This window comes from Lampetra fluviatilis, unplaced genomic scaffold (genome assembly GCF_964198595.1).
Source record: "Lampetra fluviatilis unplaced genomic scaffold, kcLamFluv1.1 SCAFFOLD_291, whole genome shotgun sequence".
NCBI lineage: Eukaryota > Metazoa > Chordata > Hyperoartia > Petromyzontiformes > Petromyzontidae > Lampetra > Lampetra fluviatilis.
In genome coordinates, this window is record NW_027621531.1 from 24,463 (window position 1) to 46,500 (window position 22,038).

Below are 22,038 nucleotides of genomic sequence, written 5' to 3' on the forward strand. Positions count from 1 at the left end.
CTGTGTGTGTCTCACTGTGTCTCTGTGTGTCTCACTGTGTCTCACTGTGTGTCTCTGTGTCTCACTGTGTGTCTCTGTGTGTCTCTGTGTCTCACTGTGTGTCTCTGTGTGTCTCTCTGTGTCTCACTGTGTGTGTCTCTGTGTCTCACTGTGTGTCTCTGTGTGTCTCTGTGTCTCTGTGTGTGTCTCTGTGTGTCTCTGTGTCTCTGTGTGTGTCTCTGTGTGTCTCTGTGTCTCACTGTGTGTCTCTGTGTCTCACTGTGTCTCACTGTGTGTCTCTGTGTCTCACTGTGTGTCTCTGTGTGTGTCTCTGTGTCTCACTGTGTGTCTCTGTGTGTGTCTCTGTGTGTCTCACTGTGTGTCTCTGTGTCTCACTGTGTCTCACTGTGTGTGTCTCTGTGTCTCACTGTGTGTCTCTGTGTGTGTCTCTGTGTGTCTCACTGTGTGTCTCTGTGTGTCTCTCTGTGTCTCACTGTGTGTCTCTGTGTGTGTCTCTGTGTGTGTCTCTATGTGTGTCTCTGTGTGTGTCTGTGTGTGTCTCTGTGTGTGTCTCTGTGTGTCTCTGTGTGTCTCTCTGTGTCTCACTGTGTGTGTCTCACTGTGTGTGTCTCTGTGTGTGTCTCTGTGTGTGTCTCTGTGTGTGTCTCACTGTGTCTCACTGTGTGTGTCTCTGTATGTGTCTCACTGTGTCTCACTGTGTGTCTCTGTGTGTGTCTCTGTGTGTGTCTCACTGTGTGTCTCTGTGTTTGTCTCACTGTGTCTCTGTGTGTCTCTCTGTGTGTCTCTGTGTGTCTCTCTGTGTCTCTCTGTCTCTCTGTGTGTCTCTCTGTGTCTCTCTGTGTCTCTCTGTGTCTCTCTGTGTCTCTCTGTGTCTCTGTGTGTCTCTCTGTGTGTGTCTCTCTGTGTCTCTCTGTGTCTCTGTGTGTCTCTCTGTGTGTGTCTCTGTGTGTGTCTCACTGTGTGTGTCTCACTGTGTGTGTCTCACTGTGTCTCTGTGTGTCTCACTGTGTCTCACTGTGTGTCTCTGTGTCTCACTGTGTGTCTCTGTGTGTCTCTGTGTCTCTGTGTGTGTCTCTGTGTGTGTCTCTGTGTCTCACTGTGTGTGTCTCTGTGTGTGTCTCTGTGTGTGTCTCACTGTGTGTCTCTGTGTGTGTCTCACTGTGTGTCTCTGTGTGTCTCTGTGTGTCTCTGTGTCTCTGTGTGTGTCTCTGTGTCTCTGTGTGTGTCTCTGTGTGTGTCTCTGTGTGTCTCACTGTGTGTCTCTGTGTGTCTCTGTGTGTGTCTCTGTGTGTGTCTCACTGTGTGTCTCTGTGTGTGTCTCACTGTGTCTCACTGTGTCTCACTGTGTGTCTCTGTGTCTCACTGTGTGTCTCTCTGTGTCTCTGTGTGTGTCTCTGTGTCTCACTGTGTGTCTCTGTCTCTCACTGTGTGTCTCTGTGTGTCTCTCTGTGTCTCTGTGTGTCTCTGTGTCTCTGTGTGTGTCACTGTGTCTCTGTGTCTCACTGTGTGTCTCTCTGCGTGTGTCTCCAGGCTGCTGCTGTCTCACTACGAGGAGTTCTGTCCCCGTGTCTCTGTCTCTGTGGCAATCGGGAATTGTTGTGACAACTGCGACCCAAAGCATCCTGGGAAGAGTCCCACGGCCGCCAACGGTAACCATGGCGACCGCGATCATCACCATCACCATGGCGACCGAGATTGTCATCATCATAATCATCACCATGGCGACGGGGATTGTCATCATCATCACCGTGGCAACGCGGATTGGCATCATCATCACCACGGCGACCGGAATTATCATCATCGTCATCACCGCCATAACCACCATGGCAGCCAGAATCAACATCTCCATGGCAACCGAAATCATCTTCACCATGGCAACCGGAATCATCATCACCATGCAATCAGAATCATCATCACCATGGCAACCAGAATCATCATCACCATGGCAACCAGAATCATCACCATGGCAACCAGAATCATCATCACCATGGCAACCAGAATCATCACCACCATGGCAACCAGAATCATCATCACCATGGCAACCAGAATCAACATCACCATGGCAACCAGAATCATCATCACCATGGCAACCAGAATAATCATCACCATGGCAACCAGAATCAGTATCACCATGGCAACCAGAATCATCACCACCATGGCAACCAGAACCATCATCACCATGGCAACCAGAATCATCATCACCATGGCAACCAGAATCAACATCACCATGGCAACCAGAATCATCACCACCATGGCAACCAGAACCATCATCACCATGGCAACCAGAATCATCATCACCATGGCAACCAGAATCATTATCACCACAGCAACCGGAATGATTATTATCAACGTGGCAACCGGTAGTGGTGGTAGTAGTGGTGGTGTTTGTGGTGGTGGTAGTGGTGGTGGTAGTGGTGGTAGTGGTGGTGGTGGTAGTGGTGGTGGTAGTGGTGGTAGTGGTGGTAGTGGTGGTGGTGGTAGTGGTGGTGGTGGTGGTAGTGGTGGTGGTGGTAGTGGTGGTGGTGGTAGTGGTGGTGGTGGTGGTGGTAGTGGTGGTGGTGGTGGTAGTGGTGGTGGTGGTGGTAGTGGTGGTGGTGGTAGTGGTGGTGGTGGTGGTGGTGGTAGTGGTAGTGGTGGTGGTAAAAACAGAAATGAATAATAAAATAAAACCGATGCCACGCATATAAAGGATGTAGAGTGAACAACTTTGTTTTTACGGGTTAATTTTTTTAAAAATCCTTTATATTAAGTTCGCTTGCTTGCTTGCAATGGACCGTGCAAATCTTTCGGTCGTTTTTTTAACCCACTTCCCGTGATCCAATCGAGCTGACATTTCGCACACAGACTCGTTGTGCGTGACAATGAATGTTCGTGAAAATTTTTCCCCAAAATTTTACACTTTTTAGGACAAAAATAAATAATATGTAATTACCAATCGCTTAATGGTGGCAGGCAATCATCTGACCCATAGGTGGCAGCCATCTCAAGCCAGAGGACGAGAGGACTCTAGCCGCCACGCATATAAAGGATTTAGAGTGAAAAACTTTGTTTTTACGGGTTAATTTTTTCCTCCCGACCTCAAGTCCCGCAAGATGCTCACGCGATGACGGATCATGTCAAATCTCCACGACCACAGCAACTTATTTGTACATCCCAGGAAGTTTCACCATTTCCTGCCCGACCACAGCGAGAAACGGGTCCCTGCGGGGTGGGCTGGTAGGAACGATCAAATGGCTTTAGGCCGCTGTGAGTTAATTTTTAATTTAAATGTTTTAATTAAAAACTATCGCAGGGAATTATAAGGGAATGTTACACTTGTTTAGCCAGGAAAGCCTCACTGAGTCTAAAGGTTTTTGTAGGGTCCTGCCAAGTGTTTGCAGTGTAGGGGGCGATGTTGCTACACCTAATCGGACGATACGAAGGGAGAGTTTGAGGCCTAGTTCTAGGCTTTAGGCCTAGCTGTAGGCTTTAGGCCGCTGTGAGTTAATTTGTAATTAAAATGTTTTAATTATGAATGTAAAAGCTTTAAATGTAAATGTTTCTATTTAAAAGCATCAGGGAATGTAACATTGTTAAACATTAACTCCCTTTCACACACGCGGGGGTACGATACGAAGGGAGAGTTTGAGGCCTAGTTCTAGGCTTTAGGCCTAGCTGTAGGCTTTAGGCCGCCGTGAGTTAATTTTGAATTTGAATGTTTTAATTAAAAACTATCTCATGGGAATTATAAGGGAATGTTACACTTGTTTAGCCAGGAAAGCCTCACTGAGTCTAAAGGTTTTTGTAGGGTCCTGCCAAGTGTTTGCAGTCGGGGGCGATGTTGATACACGGACGGACGGACGGACGATATAATCTATTGTAGGCTGGTTCACTTCGTTCCTACCAGTATAAAGCGCTCTACCTTGTAGCATTTACCGTGGTAAACCTTGTTGATGTGTAGTAGTACCCCAGTAATTACCCTGTAAACGGGTAATTTGTATGGGGTGAGGGTAAAAGGTAGGCTCGTTCCGTTTTACCTTTGACCTTTATCCTTACCTTGCCAAGGCCTATCTACCCGTACCCTACCCGTACCCTACCCGTACCCTACCCTACCCTACCCGTACCCTACCCGTACCCTACCCGTACCCTACCCTACCCGTACCCTACCCGTACCCTACCCGTACCCTACCCGTACCCTACCCGTACCCTACCCTACACGGACAGTACCCTACCCGTACCCTACCCGTACCCTACCCGTACCCTACCCTACACGGACAGTACCCTACCCGTACCCTACCCGTACCCTACCCGTACCCTACCCGTACCCTACCCGTACCCTACCCGTACCCTACCCGAACCCTACCCGAACCCTACCCGTACCAGTACACGTACCCTACCCGTACCCTACCCGTACCCGGCCGGGTATATGGTACGGGTATCGGGTACCCGATTGCGACCTCTGGGATGAAGCCACGTTGCAGGCGCGGGTGGGTTGATTCTAGGAACTTGAATTGTGAGAAGAGACAAGACGTTGGGAAATGAGTGACACACGGTGACTCACCCAGTGACTCACGGCCTACCCGTACCCGTACCCGGCCGCACCAGGGTCGCAAACGGGTACCCGTACCCGGCCGGGTACGGGTAGCCGGGTATCGGGTAGGGTACGGGTATCTGGTAGGGTATCTGGTAGGGTATCTGGTAGGGTATCTGGTACCCGGTTGAGGTTTCAAAGTAAACGAAATAAAAACTCGCGACGTTTCCATCTCAATACGTTCGATCGACAACTTCCTTCAGAGCGAGGGGGTGGGTGGGTGGGTGAGGGGGTGAGTAGGTCGGTGAGTGGGTGGGTGGGTGAGTGAGTGGGTGAGTGGGTGAGTGGGTGGGTGAGTGGGTGGGTGAGTGGGTGGGTGGGTGAGTGGTGGTGGTGGTGGTCGTAGTAGTAGTGGTGGTAGTGGTGGTAGTTGTTGATGATGTTGTTGTTGATGTTGTTGATGTTGTTGATGTTGTTGATGATGTTGATGATGTCGTTGTTGTTGATGTTGTTGTTGTTGATGTTGTTGATGATGTTGTTGATGTTGATGTTGTTGATGATGTTGATGATGTCGTTGTTGTTGATGATGTTGTTGTTGTTGTTGATGATGTTGTTGATGTTGTTGTTGTTTAGTCGCTGGTCCACGCCGCGACTGCTCTAGAGACGCTCGCCTCCTTCTCCTCGTGGTCATCGCCCTGGGGGGCAAGTGGGGGCTCAGGGCGACGGCGCGGATACTACGCGGATCTGTGAGTCTAACTACTAACTAGTTATACTAGTTATACTAGTTATAGTAGTTAGTTATAGTAGTTATAGTAGTTATAGTAGTATAACTAGTTAGTTATAGTAGTTATAGTGGTAGTAGTGGGGGCTCAGGGCGACGGCGCGGATACTACGCGGATCTGTGAGTCTAACTACTAACTAGTTATAGTAGTTATAGTAGTTATAGTAGTATAACTAGTTAGTTATAGTAGTTATAGTAGTTATAGTGGTAGTAGTGGGGCCTCAGGGCGACGGCGCGGATACTACGCGGATCTGTGAGTCTAACTAGTTATAGTAGTTATAGTGGTTATAGTAGTTATACTAGTTAGTTATAGTAGTTATAGTAGTATAACTAGTTAGTTATAGTAGTTATAGTAGTTATAGTAGTTATAGTGGTTATAGTGGTTATAGTGGTTATAGTGGTTATAGTAGTTATAGTAGTTATAGTAGTATAACTAGTTAGTTATAGTAGTTATAGTAGTATAACTAGTTAGTTATAGTAGTTATAGTGGTTATAGTGGTAGTAGTGGGGGCTCAGGGCGACGGCGCGGATACTACGCGGATCTGTGAGTCTAACTAGTTATAGTAGTTAGTTATAGTAGTTATAGTAGTATAACTAGTTAGTTATAGTAGTTATAGTAGTTATAGTAGTAGTAGTGGGGCCTCAGGGCGACGGCGCGGATACTACGCGGATCTGTGAGTCTAACTACTAACTAGTTATAGTAGTTATAGTAGTTATAGTAGTATAACTAGTTAGTTATAGTAGTGTAACTAGTTAGTTATAGTAGTTATAGTGGTAGTAGTGGGGGCTCAGGGCGACGGCGCGGATACTACGCGGATCTGTGAGTCTAACTACTAACTAGTTATACTAGTTATACTAGTTATAGTGGTTATAGTAGTATAACTAGTTAGTTATAGTAGTTATACTAGTTATAGTAGTTATAGTAGTATAACTAGTTAGATATAGTAGTTATAGTAGTATAACTAGTTAGTTATAGTAGTTATAGTAGTATAACTAGTTAGTTATAGTAGTTATAGTGGTAGTAGTGGGGCCTCAGGGCGACGACGCGGATACTACGCGGATCTGTGAGTAGTTACACTAACTACTAACTAGTTTTACTAGTTATACTAGTTAGTTATAGTAGTATAACTAGTTAGTTATAGTAGTTATAGTAGTTATAGTGGTTATAGTGGTAGTAGTGGGGGCTCAGGGCGACGGCGCGGATACTACGCGGATCTGTGAGTCTAACTACTAACTAGTTATACTAGTTATACTAGTTATAGTAGTTATAGTGGTTATAGTAGTTATAGTGGTTATAGTGGTTATAGTGGTTATAGTAGTTATAGTGGTTATAGTGGTTATAGTGGTTATAGTAGTTATAGTGGTTATAGTGGTTATAGTGGTTATAGTGGTTATAGTGGTTATAGTGGTTATAGTAGTTATAGTGGTTATAGTGGTTATAGTGGTTATAGTGGTTATAGTAGTTATAGTGGTTATAGTAGTTATAGTAGTTATAGTAGTTATAGTGGTTATAGTAGTTATAGTAGTTATAGTGGTTATAGTGGTTATAGTGGTTATAGTGGTTATAGTAGTTATAGTGGTTATAGTGGTTATAGTAGTTATAGTAGTTATAGTGGTTATAGTGGTTATAGTGGTTATAGTGGTTATAGTGGTTATAGTGGTTATAGTGGTTATAGTAGTTATAGTGGTTATAGTGGTTATAGTGGTTATAGTGGTTATAGTAGTTATAGTAGTTATAGTGGTTATAGTGGTTATAGTAGTTATAGTGGTTATAGTGGTTATAGTGGTTATAGTGGTTATAGTGGTTATAGTGGTTATAGTAGTTATAGTAGTTATAGTGGTTATAGTAGTTATAGTAGTTATAGTGGTTATAGTGGTTATAGTAGTTATAGTGGTTATAGTGGTTATAGTGGTTATAGTAGTTATAGTAGTTATAGTGGTTATAGTAGTTATAGTAGTTATAGTAGTTATTGTAGTTATAGTGGTTATAGTGGTTATAGTGGTTATAGTAGTTATAGTAGTTATAGTGGTTATATTGGTTATAGTAGTTATAGTAGTTATAGTGGTTATAGTAGTTATAGTGGTTATAGTGGTTATATTGGTTATAGTAGTTATAGTGGTTATAGTAGTTATAGTAGTTATAGTGGTTATAGTGGTTATAGTAGTTATAGTGGTTATAGTAGTTATAGTGGTTATAGTGGTTATAGTGGTTATAGTGGTTATAGTAGTTATAGTAGTTATAGTGGTTATAGTAGTTATAGTAGTTATAGTAGTTATAGTAGTTATAGTAGTTATACTAGTTATAGTAGTTATAGTAGTTATAGTAGTTATACTAGTTATACTAGTTATAGTAGTTATAGTAGTTATAGTAGTTATAGTGGTTATAGTAGTTATAGTGGTTATAGTAGTTATAGTAGTTATAGTAGTTATAGTGGTTATAGTGGTTATAGTGGTTATAGTGGTTATAGTAGTTATAGTAGTTATAGTAGTTATAGTAGTTATAGTGGTTATAGTGGTTATAGTGGTTATAGTGGTTATAGTAATTATAGTAGTTATAGTAGTTATAGTAGTTATAGTAGTTATAGTGGTTATAGTAGTTATAGTAGTTATAGTGGTTATAGTGGTTATAGTAGTTATAGTAGTTATAGTGGTTATAGTAGTTATAGTGGTTATAGTAGTTATAGTGGTTATAGTAGTTATAGTAGTTATAGTAGTTATAGTAGTTATAGTGGTTATAGTAGTTATAGTAGTTATAGTGGTTATAGTAGTTATAGTAGTTATAGTGGTTATAGTAGTTATAGTGGTTATAGTAGTTATAGTAGTTATAGTAGTTATAGTGGTTATAGTAGTTATAGTAGTTATAGTAGTTATAGTAGTTATAGTAGTTATAGTAGTTATAGTGGTTATAGTGGTTATAGTGGTTATAGTGGTTATAGTAGTTATAGTAGTTATAGTGGTTATAGTGGTTATAGTGGTTATAGTGGTTATAGTGGTTATAGTGGTTATAGTGGTTATAGTAGTTATAGTAGTTATAGTGGTTATAGTGGTTATAGTAGTTATAGTGGTTATAGTAGTTATAGTGGTTATAGTAGTTATAGTAGTTATAGTAGTTATAGTGGTTATAGTGGTTATAGTAGTTATAGTGGTTATAGTGGTTATAGTGGTTATAGTAGTTATAGTGGTTATAGTAGTTATAGTGGTTATAGTAGTTATAGTAGTTATAGTAGTTATAGTGGTTATAGTGGTTATAGTGGTTATAGTGCTTATAGTAGTTATAGTGGTTATAGTGGTTATAGTGGTTATAGTGGTTATAGTAGTTATAGTAGTTATAGTAGTTATAGTGGTTATAGTAGTTATAGTGGTTATAGTGGTTATAGTGGTTATAGTAGTTATAGTAGTTATAGTGGTTATAGTGGTTATAGTGGTTATAGTAGTTATAGTAGTTATAGTGGTTATAGTAGTTATAGTAGTTATAGTAGTTATAGTGGTTATAGTGGTTATAGTGGTTATAGTAGTTATAGTAGTTATAGTAGTTATAGTGGTTATAGTAGTTATAGTAGTTATAGTAGTTATAGTAGTTGTGGTAGTCGTGGTAGTCGTGGTAGTCGTATTAGTCGTATTAGTCGTAGTAGTCGCAGTAGTCGTAGTAGTCGTAGTAGTTGTAGTAGTTGTAGGGTAAAAACCAATTATCATATTTTGCTACTGGCAACTGAGGTTCCAATGGTGTAAATGCGTCACCCCGAGCTCTCATACTCTGATGGTGAATTGTCTTTGAGTTGTGCGCCTTTTGGCGTCATCTGGTCCAACACCCAGTGAGACTAGGCTCTAAGGAAAGCTGTCTCTGGTGTGGACCAATCAACTTCAAGGACCATGTGAGACTAGGCTCTAAGGAAAGCTGTCTCGGGTGTGGACCAATCAACTTCAAGGACCATGTGAGACTAGGCTCTAAGGAAAGCTGTCTCGGGTGTGGACCAATCAACTTCAAGGACCATGTGAGACTAGGCTCTAATGAAAGCTGTCTCGAGTGTGGACCAATCAACTTCAAGGACCATGTGAGACTAGGCTCTAAGGAAAGCTGTCTCGGGTGTGGACCAATCAACTTCAAGGACCAAGTGAGACTGGGCTCTAAGGAAAGCTGTCTCGAGTGTGGACCAATCAACTTCAAGGACCATGTGAGACTAGGCTCTGAGGAAAGCTGTCTCGGGTGTGGACCAATCAACTTCAAGGACCATGTGAGACTAGGCTCTAAGGAAAGCTGTCTCGGGTGTGGACCAATCAACTTCAAGGACCATGTGAGACTAGGCTCTAAGAAAAGCTGTCTCGGGTGTGGACCAATCAACTTCAAGGACCATGTGAGACTAGGCTCTAAGGAAAGCTGTCTCGAGTGTGGACCAATCAACTTCAAGGACCATGTGAGACTAGGCTCTAAGGAAAGCTGTCTCGAGTGTGGACCAATCAACTTCAAGGACCATGTGAGACTAGGCTCTAAGGAAAGCTGTCTCTGGTGTGGACCAATCAACTTCAAGGACCATTTGAGACTAGGCTCTAAGGAAAGCTGTCTCTGGTGTGGACCAATCAACTTCAAGGACCAAGTGAGACTAGGCTCTAAGAAAAGCTGTCTCTGGTGTGGACCAATGAACTTCAAGGACCAAGTGAGACTAGGCTCTAAGAAAAGCTGTCTCGGGTTGGACCAATCAACTTCAAGGACCATGTGAGACTAGGCTCTAAGGAAAGCTGTCTCGGGTGTGGACCAATCAACTTCAAGGACCATGTGAGACTAGGCTCTAAGGAAAGCTGTCTCTGGTGTGGGCCAATCAACTTCAAGGACCATGTGAGACTAGGCTCTAAGGAAAGCTGTCTCGGGTGTGGGCCAATCAACTTCAAGGACCATGTGAGACTAGGCTCTAAGGAAAGCTGTCTCGGGTGTGGACCAATCAACCTCAAGGACCATGTGAGACTAGGCTCTAAGGAAAGCTGTCTCGGGTGTGGACCAATCAACTTCAAGGACCATGTGAGACTAGGCTCTAAGGAAAGCTGTCTCGGGTGTGGACCAATCAACTTCAAGGACCATGTGAGACTAGGCTCTAAGGAAAGCTGTCTCGAGTGTGGACCAATCAACTTCAAGGACCATGTGAGACTAGGCTCTAAGGAAAGCTGTCTCGGGTGTGGACCAATCAACTTCAAGGACCATGTGAGACTAGGCTCTAAGGAAAGCTGTCTCGGGTGTGGACCAATCAACTTCAAGGACCATGTGAGACTAGGCTCTAAGGAAAGCTGTCTCGGGTGTGGACCAATCAACTTCAAGGACCATGTGAGACTAGGCTCTAAGGAAAGCTGTCTCGGGTGTGGACCAATCAACTTCAAGGACCATGTGAGACTAGGCTCTAAGGAAAGCTGTCTCGGGTGTGGACCAATCAACTTCAAGGACCAAGTGAGACTAGGCTCTAAGGAAAGCTGTCTCGGGTGTGGACCAATCAACTTCGAGGACCATGTGAGACTAGGCTCTAAGGAAAGCTGTCTCGGGTGTGGACCAATCAACTTCAAGGACCATGTGAGACTAGGCTCTAAGGAAAGCTGTCTCGTGTGTGGACCAATCAGCTTCAAGGACCATGTGAGACTAGGCTGTAAGGAAAGCTGTCTCTGGTGTGGACCAATCAACTTCAAGGACCATGTGAGACTAGGCTCTAAGGAAAGCTGTCTCGGGTGTGGACCATTCAACTTCAAGGACCATGTGAGACTAGGCTCTAAGGAAAGCTGTCTCGGGTGTGGACCAATCAACTTCAAGGACCATGTGAGACTAGGCTCTAAGGAAAGCTGTCTCGGGTGTGGACCAATCAGCTTCAAGGACCATGTGAGACTAGGCTCTAAGGAAAGCTGTCTCGGGTGTGGACCAATCAACTTCAAGGACCATGTGAGACTAGGCTCTAAGGAAAGCTGTCTCTGGTGTGGACCAATCAACTTCAAGGACCAAGTGAGACTGGGCTCTAAGGAAAGCTGTCTCGAGTGTGGACCAATCAACTTCAAGGACCAAGTGAGACTAGGCTCTAAGGAAAGCTGTCTCTGGTGTGGACCAATCAACTTCAAGGACCATGTGAGACTAGGCTCTAAGGAAAGCTGTCTCGAGTGTGGACCAATCAACTTCAAGGACCATGTGAGACTAGGCTCTAAGGAAAGCTGTCTCTGGTGTGGACCAATCAACTTCAAGGACCATGTGAGACTAGGCTCTAAGGAAAGCTGTCTCTGGTGTGGACCAATCAACTTCAAGGACCAAGTGAGACTGGGCTCTAAGGAAAGCTGTCTCGAGTGTGGACCAATCAACTTCAAGGACCAAGTGAGACTAGGCTCTAAGGAAAGCTGTCTCTGGTGTGGACCAATCAACTTCAAGGACCATGTGAGACTAGGCTCTAAGGAAAGCTGTCTCGAGTGTGGACCAATCAACTTCAAGGACCATGTGAGACTAGGCTCTAAGGAAAGCTGTCTCGGGTGTGGACCAATCAACCTCAAGGACCATGTGAGACTAGGCTCTAAGGAAAGCTGTCTCGTGTGTGGACCAATCAACTTCAAGGACCATGTGAGACTAGGCTCTAAGGAAAGCTGTCTCTGGTGTGGACCAATCAACTTCAAGGACAGTGCATATCATTATCATCATCAGAGTTGTGTGTTTTGTTTGCATTTTGACTGCTTGTGTTGTGCTTATTGCAAACATGATGCCTTGTATAAAGGTGTCAGTTTTTTGTACCAGTCGAAAGGGTAAAAACCTACCACTATTTTTTGCCACTGCTAAAGGAGACGTCTCATAGTGTCGTGAATTAACTTCGTTGATTTCATTCACATTCTTGGTTCTTTCGCTAAAGCCGCGTAGAAGGAAAATAATAAAATACTAAAAATATAACACATTCATTTCACCTAATTTATTTTCACCTCAGTCACTTTCCAGCAAAGAAACCAAAGAGTTCCAATCCTCGAATTCACGAAACCTTCAAATCTACAATTAGTTAATAGAGCGGAAACGCCCAGTCACATGACTGGTCACGTGACTGGAACCGACCTATCAGCGAGTGCGCAGGGCGCCCGTTGCTTTGGCGTCGTCACCGCTGAGGGGGTGTGGCCGTCACCGTGGCAACGAGTGGTGGCTGTTGCTAGGGCGACGCCTCCTCCAGATGGGGTACCTGGAGGAACATTCACCTCACCCCAAGAGGTTCATCATGGCGATGCGGGTGTCTGTCAAGGTGAGTCACTCAGTCAGTTAGTCAGTTAGTCAGTTAGTCAGTCAGTTAGTCAGTTAGTTAGTCAGTCAGTCAGTCATTCAGTCAGTTAGTCAGTTACTCAGTCAGTCACTCAGTCACTCACCCAGTCAGTCAGTCAGTTAGTCACTCACTCACCTCACCCCAAGAGGTTCATCATGGCGATGAGGGTGTCTGTCAAGGTGAGTCAGTCAGTCGGTTAGTCAGTAAGTCACTCAGTGAGTCAGTTAGTCAGTCACTCAGTCAGTCAGTTACTCACTCACTCAATCACTCAGTCACTCAGTTAGTTAGTCAGTCACTCAGTCAGTCACTCAGTCAGTCACTCAGTCACTCACCTCACCCCAAGAGGTTCATCATGGCGATGAGGGTGTCTGTCAAGGTGAGTCACTCAGTCAGTTAGTCAGTTAGTCAGTTAGTCAGTCAGTTAGTCAGTTAGTTAGTCAGTCAGTCAGTCATTCAGTCAGTTAGTCAGTTACTCAGTCAGTCACTCAGTCACTCACCCAGTCAGTCAGTCAGTTAGTCACTCACTCACCTCACCCCAAGAGGTTCATCATGGCGATGAGGGTGTCTGTCAAGGTGAGTCAGTCAGTCGGTTAGTCAGTAAGTCACTCAGTGAGTCAGTTAGTCAGTCACTCAGTCAGTCAGTTACTCACTCACTCAATCACTCAGTCACTCAGTTAGTTAGTCAGTCACTCAGTCAGTCACTCAGTCAGTCACTCAGTCACTCACCTCACCCCAAGAGGTTCATCATGGCGATGAGGGTGTCTGTCAAGGTGAGTCACTCAGTCAGTTAGTCAGTTAGTCAGTTAGTCAGTCAGTTAGTCAGTTAGTTAGTCAGTCAGTCAGTCATTCAGTCAGTTAGTCAGTTACTCAGTCAGTCACTCAGTCACTCACCCAGTCAGTCAGTCAGTTAGTCACTCACTCACCTCACCCCAAGAGGTTCATCATGGCGATGAGGGTGTCTGTCAAGGTGAGTCAGTCAGTCGGTTAGTCAGTAAGTCACTCAGTGAGTCAGTTAGTCAGTCACTCAGTCAGTCAGTTACTCACTCACTCAATCACTCAGTCACTCAGGTAGTTAGTCAGTCACTCAGTCAGTCACTCAGTCAGTCACTCAGTCACTCACCTCACCCCAAGAGGTTCATCATGGCGATGAGGGTGTCTGTCAAGGTGAGTCAGTCACTCAGTCAGTCAGTCAGTCAGTTAGTTAGTTAGTCAGTCAGTTAGTCAGTCAGTCAGTCAGTTAGTTAGTCAGTCAGTCAGTTAGTTAGTCAGTTAGTCAGTCACTCAGTTAGTGAGTCAGTCGGTTAGTCAGTCACTCAGTCAGTCAGTCATTCACCTCACCCCAAGAGGTTCATCATGGCGATGAGGGTGTCTGTCAAGGTGAGTCAGTCACTCAGTTAGTCAGTCAGTCAGTCACTCAGTCAGTCAGTCAGTTAGTTAGTCAGTTGGTCAGTCAGTTAGTCAGTCAGTCACTCAGTCAGTCAGTCACTCAGTCACTCAGTCAGTCATTCAGTCAGTCAGTCACTCAGTCAGTCAGTCAGTTAGTTAGTCAGTTGGTCAGTCAGTTAGTCAGTCAGTCACTCAGTCAGTCAGTCAGTCAGACACTCAGTCAGTTAGTCAGTCACTCAGTGAGTCAGTTAGTCAGTTAGTTAGTCAGTCAGTCAGTTAGTTAGTCAGTCAGTCAGTTAGTCAGTCAGTCACTCACCCAGTCAGTCAGTTAGTTAGTCAGTCACTCACCTCACCCCAAGAGGTTCATCATGGCGATGAGGGTGTCTGTCAAGGTGAGTCAGTCACTCAGTCAGTCGGTTAGTCAGTTAGTTAGTCACTCAGTCAGTCACTCAGTCAGTCATTCAGTCAGTTAGTCACTCAGTCAGTCATTCAGTCAGTCAGTCAGTCACTCAGTCAGTCAGTCACTCAGTCAGTCATTCAGTCAGTCACTCAGTCAGTCACTCAGTCAGTCATTCAGTCAGTCAGTCAGTCAGTCACTCAGTCAGTCACTCAGTCAGTCATTCAGTCAGTTAGTCACTCAGTCAGTCATTCAGTCAGTCAGTCACTCAGTCAGTCAGTCACTCAGTCAGTCATTCAGTCAGTCACTCAGTCAGTCACTCAGTCAGTCATTCAGTCAGTCAGTCACTCAGTCAGTCACTCAGTCAGTCATTCAGTCAGTTAGTCACTCAGTCAGTCATTCAGTCAGTCAGTCAGTCACTCAGTCAGTCACTCAGTCAGTCATTCAGTCAGTCAGTCACTCAGTCAGTCACTCAGTCAGTCATTCAGTCAGTTAGTCACGCAGTCAGTCATTCAGTCAGTTACTCAGTCACTCAGTCACTCAGTCAGTCAGTCATTCAGTCAGTCACTCAGTCAGTCACTCAGTCAGTCAGTCATTCAGTCAGTCACTCAGTCACTCAGTCACTCAGTCAGTCATTCAGTCAGTCACTCAGTCAGTCACTCACTCAGTCAGTGACTCAGTCAGTCACTCACTCACCCACTCACTCACTCAGTCAGTCACTCAGTCACTCAGTCAGTCACTCACTCAGACACTCACTCAGTCAGTCACTCAGTCAGTCACTCAGTCACTCAGTCAGTCACTCAGTCACTCACTCAGTCACTCAGTCAGTCACTCAGTCACTCAGTCAGTCACTCACTCACTCAGTCACACAGTCAGTGACTCAATCAGTCACTCACTCAGTCACTCAGTCAGTCACTCAGTGACTCAGTCACTCACTCAGTCAGTCACTCACTCAGTCAGTCACTCAGTCACTCAGTCAGTCACTCACTCAGTCAGTCACTCACTCAGTCAGTCAGTCAGTCACTCACTCAGTCACTCAGTCAGTCACTCACTCAGACACTCACTCAGTCAGTCACTCAGTCAGTCACTCAGTCACTCACTCAGTCACTCAGTCAGTCACTCAGTCACTCAGTCAGTCACTCACCCACTCACTCAGTCAGTCACTCAGTCACTCAGTCAGTCACTCAGTCAGTCACTCAGTCAGTCACTCACTCAGTCAGTCACTCACTCAGTCACTCAGTCAGTCACTCAGTCAGTCACTCACTCAGACACTCACTCAGTCAGTCACTCAGTCAGTCACTCAGTCACTCAGTCAGTCACTCAGTCACTCACTCAGTCACTCAGTCAGTCACTCAGTCACTCAGTCAGTCACTCACTCACTCAGTCACACAGTCAGTGACTCAATCAGTCACTCACTCAGTCACTCAGTCAGTCACTCAGTGACTCAGTCACTCACTCAGTCAGTCACTCACTCAGTCAGTCAGTCACTCAGTCACTCAGTCAGTCACTCACTCAGTCAGTCACTCACTCAGTCAGTCAGTCACTCACTCAGTCACTCAGTCAGTCACTCACTCAGACACTCACTCAGTCAGTCACTCAGTCAGTCACTCAGTCACTCACTCAGTCACTCAGTCAGTCACTCAGTCAGTCACTCAGTCAGTCACTCACCCACTTACTCACTCAGTCAGTCACTCAGTCAGTCAGTCAGTCACTCAGTCAGTCACTCAGTCAGTCACTCACTCAGTCAGTCACTCACTCAGTCACTCAGTCACTCAGTCAGTCACTCAGTCACTCAGTCACTCAGTCAGTCACTCACTCAGTCACTCAGTCACTCACTCACTCACTCACCCACTCACTCAGTCAGTCACTCAGTCAGTCAGTCACTCAGTCAGTCAGTCAGTCACTCAGTCACTCAGTCAGTCAGTCACTCAGTGAGTCAGTCACTCACTCAGTCAGTCACTCAGTCAGTCACTCAGTCAGTCACTCACTCAGTCAGTCAGTCACTCACTCAGTCACTCAGTCAGTCACTCACTCACTCACCCACTCACTCAGTCAGTCAGTCACTCAGTCAGTCAGTCAGTCACTCAGTCACTCAGTAACTCAGTCACTCAGTGAGTCAGTCACTCACTCAGTCAGTCACTCAGTCAGTCAGTCACTCACTCAGTCAGTCAGTCACTCACTCAGTCACTCAGTCAGTCACTCACTCAGACACTCACTCAGTCAGTCACTCAGTCAGTCACTCAGTCACTCAGTCAGTCACTCAGTCACTCACTCAGTCACTCAGTCAGTCACTCAGTCACTCAGTCAGTCACTCACTCACTCAGTCACACAGTCAGTGACTCAATCAGTCACTCACTCAGTCACTCAGTCAGTCACTCAGTGACTCAGTCACTCACTCAGTCAGTCACTCACTCAGTCAGTCAGTCACTCAGTCACTCAGTCACTCAGTCAGTCACTCACTCAGTCAGTCACTCACTCAGTCAGTCAGTCACTCACTCAGTCACTCAGTCAGTCACTCACTCAGTCAGTCACTCAGTCAGTCACTCAGTCAGTCACTCAGTCACTCACTCCGTCACTCAGTCAGTCACTCAGTCACTCAGTCAGTCACTCAGTCAGTCACTCAGTCAGTCACTCACTCACTCACTCAGTCACACAGTCAGTGACTCAATCAGTCAGTCACTCACCCACTCACTCAGTCAGTCACTCAGTCAGTCAGTCACTCAGTCAGTCACTCAGTCAGTCACTCAGTCAGTCACTCAGTCAGTCACTCAGTCACTCAGTCAGTCACTCAGTCAGTCACTCAGTCAGTCACTCACTCAGTCACACAGTCAGTGACTCAATCAGTCACTCACTCACCCACTCAGTCAGTCAGTCACTCAGTCAGTCACTCAGTTACTCAGTCAGTCAGTCACTCAGTCACTCAGTCAGTCACTCACTCAGTCACTCAGTCAGTCACTCACTCAGACACTCACTCAGTCAGTCACTCAGTCAGTCACTCAGTCACTCAGTCAGTCACTCACTCAGTCACTCAGTCAGTCAGTCACTCAGTCACTCAGTCACTCAGTCAGTCACTCAGTCAGTCACTCAGTCACTCAGTCAGTCACTCAGTCACACAGTCAGTGACTCACTCAGTCACTCAGTCAGTCACTCACTCAGACACTCACTCAGTCAGTCACTCAGTCAGTCACTCAGTCAGTCACTCAGTCACTCACTCAGTCACTCAGTCAGTCACTCAGTCACTCAGTCAGTCACTCAGTCAGTCACTCACTCAGACACTCACTCAGTCAGTCACTCAGTCAGTCACTCAGTCAGTCACTCAGTCACTCACTCAGTCACTCAGTCAGTCACTCAGTCACTCAGTCAGTCACTCACTCACTCAGTCACACAGTCAGTGACTCAATCAGTCACTCAGTCACTCAGTCAGTCACTCAGTGACTCAGTCACTCACTCAGTCAGTCACTCACTCAGTCAGTCAGTCACTCAGTCACTCAGTCAGTCACTCACTCAGTCAGTCACTCACTCAGTCAGTCAGTCAGTCACTCACTCAGTCACTCAGTCAGTCACTCACTCAGTCAGTCACTCAGTCAGTCACTCAGTCAGTCACTCAGTCACTCACTCCGTCACTCAGTCAGTCACTCAGTCACTCAGTCAGTCACTCAGTCAGTCACTCAGTCAGTCACTCACTCACTCACTCAGTCACACAGTCAGTGACTCAATCAGTCAGTCACTCACCCACTCACTCAGTCAGTCACTCAGTCACTCAGTCAGTCACTCAGTCAGTCACTCAGTCAGTCACTCACTCAGTCACTCAGTCAGTCACTCAGTCACTCAGTCAGTCACTCAGTCAGTCACTCAGTCAGTCACTCACTCAGTCACACAGTCAGTGACTCAATCAGTCACTCACTCACTCACCCACTCAGTCAGTCAGTCACTCAGTCAGTCACTCAGTTACTCAGTCAGTCAGTCACTCAGTCACTCAGTCAGTCACTCACTCAGTCACTCAGTCAGTCACTCACTCAGACACTCACTCAGTCAGTCACTCAGTCAGTCACTCAGTCACTCAGTCACTCACTCACTCAGTCACTCAGTCACTCACTCACTCACCCACTCACTCAGTCAGTCACTCAGTCAGTCAGTCACTCAGTCACTCAGTCAGTCAGTCACTCAGTCACTCAGTCAGTCACTCAGTCAGTCACTCACTCACTCACCCACCCACTCAGTCAGTCACTCACTCACTCACCCACTCAGTCAGTCAGTCAGTCAGTCACTCAGTCAGTCAGTCACTCAGTCAGTCACTCACTCAGTCACTCACTCAGTCACTCACTCACTCAGTCACACAGTCAGTGACTCAATCAGTCACTCACTCAGTCACTCAGTCAGTCACTCAGTGACTCAGTCACTCACTCAGTCAGTCACTCACTCAGTCAGTCAGTCACTCAGTCACTCAGTCAGTCACTCACTCAGTCAGTCACTCACTCAGTCAGTCAGTCACTCACTCAGTCACTCAGTCAGTCACTCACTCAGACACTCACTCAGTCAGTCACTCAGTCAGTCACTCAGTCACTCACTCAGTCACTCAGTCAGTCACTCAGTCAGTCACTCAGTCAGTCACTCACCCACTCACTCACTCAGTCAGTCACTCAGTCAGTCAGTCAGTCACTCAGTCAGTCACTCAGTCAGTCACTCACTCAGTCAGTCACTCACTCAGTCACTCAGTCACTCAGTCAGTCACTCAGTCACTCAGTCACTCAGTCAGTCACTCACTCAGTCACTCAGTCACTCACTCACTCACTCACCCACTCACTCAGTCAGTCACTCAGTCAGTCAGTCACTCAGTCAGTCAGTCAGTCACTCAGTCACTCAGTCAGTCACTCAGTGAGTCAGTCACTCACTCAGTCAGTCACTCAGTCAGTCACTCAGTCAGTCACTCACTCAGTCAGTCAGTCACTCACTCAGTCACTCAGTCAGTCACTCACTCACTCACCCACTCACTCAGTCAGTCAGTCACTCAGTCAGTCAGTCAGTCACTCAGTCACTCAGTAACTCAGTCACTCAGTGAGTCAGTCACTCACTCAGTCAGTCACTCAGTCAGTCAGTCACTCACTCAGTCAGTCAGTCACTCACTCAGTCACTCAGTCAGTCACTCACTCAGACACTCACTCAGTCAGTCACTCAGTCAGTCACTCAGTCACTCAGTCAGTCACTCAGTCACTCAGTCAGTCACTCAGTCACTCAGTCAGTCACTCACTCACTCAGTCACACAGTCAGTGACTCAATCAGTCACTCACTCAGTCACTCAGTCAGTCACTCAGTGACTCAGTCACTCACTCAGTCAGTCACTCACTCAGTCAGTCAGTCACTCAGTCACTCAGTCACTCAGTCAGTCACTCACTCAGTCAGTCACTCACTCAGTCAGTCAGTCACTCACTCAGTCACTCAGTCAGTCACTCACTCAGTCAGTCACTCAGTCAGTCACTCAGTCAGTCACTCAGTCACTCACTCCGTCACTCAGTCAGTCACTCAGTCACTCAGTCAGTCACTCAGTCAGTCACTCAGTCAGTCACTCACTCACTCACTCAGTCACACAGTCAGTGACTCAATCAGTCAGTCACTCACCCACTCACTCAGTCAGTCACTCAGTCAGTCAGTCACTCAGTCAGTCACTCAGTCAGTCACTCAGTCAGTCACTCAGTCAGTCACTCAGTCAGTCACTCAGTCAGTCACTCAGTCAGTCACACAGTCAGTGACTCAATCAGTCACTCACTCACCCACTCAGTCAGTCAGTCACTCAGTCAGTCACTCAGTTACTCAGTCAGTCAGTCACTCAGTCACTCAGTCAGTCACTCACTCAGTCACTCAGTCAGTCACTCACTCAGACACTCACTCAGTCAGTCACTCAGTCAGTCACTCAGTCACTCAGTCAGTCACTCACTCAGTCACTCAGTCAGTCAGTCACTCAGTCACTCAGTCACTCAGTCAGTCACTCAGTCAGTCACTCAGTCACTCAGTCAGTCACTCAGTCACACAGTCAGTGACTCACTCAGTCACTCAGTCAGTCACTCACTCAGACACTCACTCAGTCAGTCACTCAGTCAGTCACTCAGTCAGTCACTCAGTCACTCACTCAGTCACTCAGTCAGTCACTCAGTCACTCAGTCAGTCACTCAGTCAGTCACTCACTCAGACACTCACTCAGTCAGTCACTCAGTCAGTCACTCAGTCAGTCACTCAGTCACTCACTCAGTCACTCAGTCAGTCACTCAGTCACTCAGTCAGTCACTCACTCACTCAGTCACACAGTCAGTGACTCAATCAGTCACTCAGTCACTCAGTCAGTCACTCAGTGACTCAGTCACTCACTCAGTCAGTCACTCACTCAGTCAGTCAGTCACTCAGTCACTCAGTCAGTCACTCACTCAGTCAGTCACTCACTCAGTCAGTCAGTCAGTCACTCACTCAGTCACTCAGTCAGTCACTCACTCAGTCAGTCACTCAGTCAGTCACTCAGTCAGTCACTCAGTCACTCACTCCGTCACTCAGTCAGTCACTCAGTCACTCAGTCAGTCACTCAGTCAGTCACTCAGTCAGTCACTCACTCACTCACTCAGTCACACAGTCAGTGACTCAATCAGTCAGTCACTCACCCACTCACTCAGTCAGTCACTCAGTCACTCAGTCAGTCACTCAGTCAGTCACTCAGTCAGTCACTCACTCAGTCACTCAGTCAGTCACTCAGTCACTCAGTCAGTCACTCAGTCAGTCACTCAGTCAGTCACTCACTCAGTCACACAGTCAGTGACTCAATCAGTCACTCACTCACTCACCCACTCAGTCAGTCAGTCACTCAGTCAGTCACTCAGTTACTCAGTCAGTCAGTCACTCAGTCACTCAGTCAGTCACTCACTCAGTCACTCAGTCAGTCACTCACTCAGACACTCACTCAGTCAGTCACTCAGTCAGTCACTCAGTCACTCAGTCACTCACTCACTCAGTCACTCAGTCACTCACTCACTCACCCACTCACTCAGTCAGTCACTCAGTCAGTCAGTCACTCAGTCACTCAGTCAGTCAGTCACTCAGTCACTCAGTCAGTCACTCAGTCAGTCACTCACTCACTCACCCACCCACTCAGTCAGTCACTCACTCACTCACCCACTCAGTCAGTCAGTCAGTCAGTCACTCAGTCAGTCAGTCACTCAGTCAGTCACTCACTCAGTCACTCACTCAGTCACTCACTCAGTCAGTCACTCACTCAGTCAGTCACTCAGTCACTCACTCAGTCACTCACTCAGTCAGTCACTCACTCACTCAGTCACACAGTCAGTGACTCAGTCAGTCACTCACTCACCCACTCACTCAGTCAGTCACTCAGTCAGTCAGTCACTCAGTCACTCAGTCACTCAGTCAGTCAGTCACTCAGTCACTCAGTCAGTCACTCAGTCAGTCACTCACTCACCCACCCACTCAGTCAGTCACTCACTCACTCACCCACTCAGTCAGTCAGTCAGTCACTCAGTCAGTCAGTCACTCAGTCAGTCACTCAGTCAGTCACTCACTCACTCAGTCACTCACTCAGTCACTCACTCAGTCAGTCACTCACTCAGTCAGTCACTCAGTCACTCACTCAGTCACTCACTCAGTCAGTCACTCACTCACTCAGTCACACAGTCAGTGACTCAGTCAGTCACTCACTCACCCACTCACTCAGTCAGTCACT

General features: G+C 46.2%; 1 protein-coding gene and 1 long non-coding RNA gene across 2 annotated transcripts in view; both read left to right on the top strand.

The window, feature by feature from the left end:
- Positions 1-1,534: 1,534 nt before the first annotated feature.
- Positions 1,535-12,488, top strand: LOC144955371 (uncharacterized). The gene is made up of 3 exons (XR_013641630.1): positions 1,535-1,649; positions 5,144-5,256; positions 12,347-12,488. It is a non-coding gene; the product is annotated as an uncharacterized LOC144955371 (long non-coding RNA).
- A 22-nt stretch (positions 12,489-12,510) lies between these two features.
- The window catches only part of LOC144955373 (bifunctional 3'-5' exonuclease/ATP-dependent helicase WRN-like), a 41,900-nt gene continuing 32,372 nt past the window's right edge, over positions 12,511-22,038 (top strand). Inside the window, exon 1 of the mRNA XM_078885612.1 lies at positions 12,511-12,520. The gene's annotated coding sequence lies outside the window, so the exon portion shown is untranslated. The remainder of the gene's footprint in view (positions 12,521-22,038) is intronic.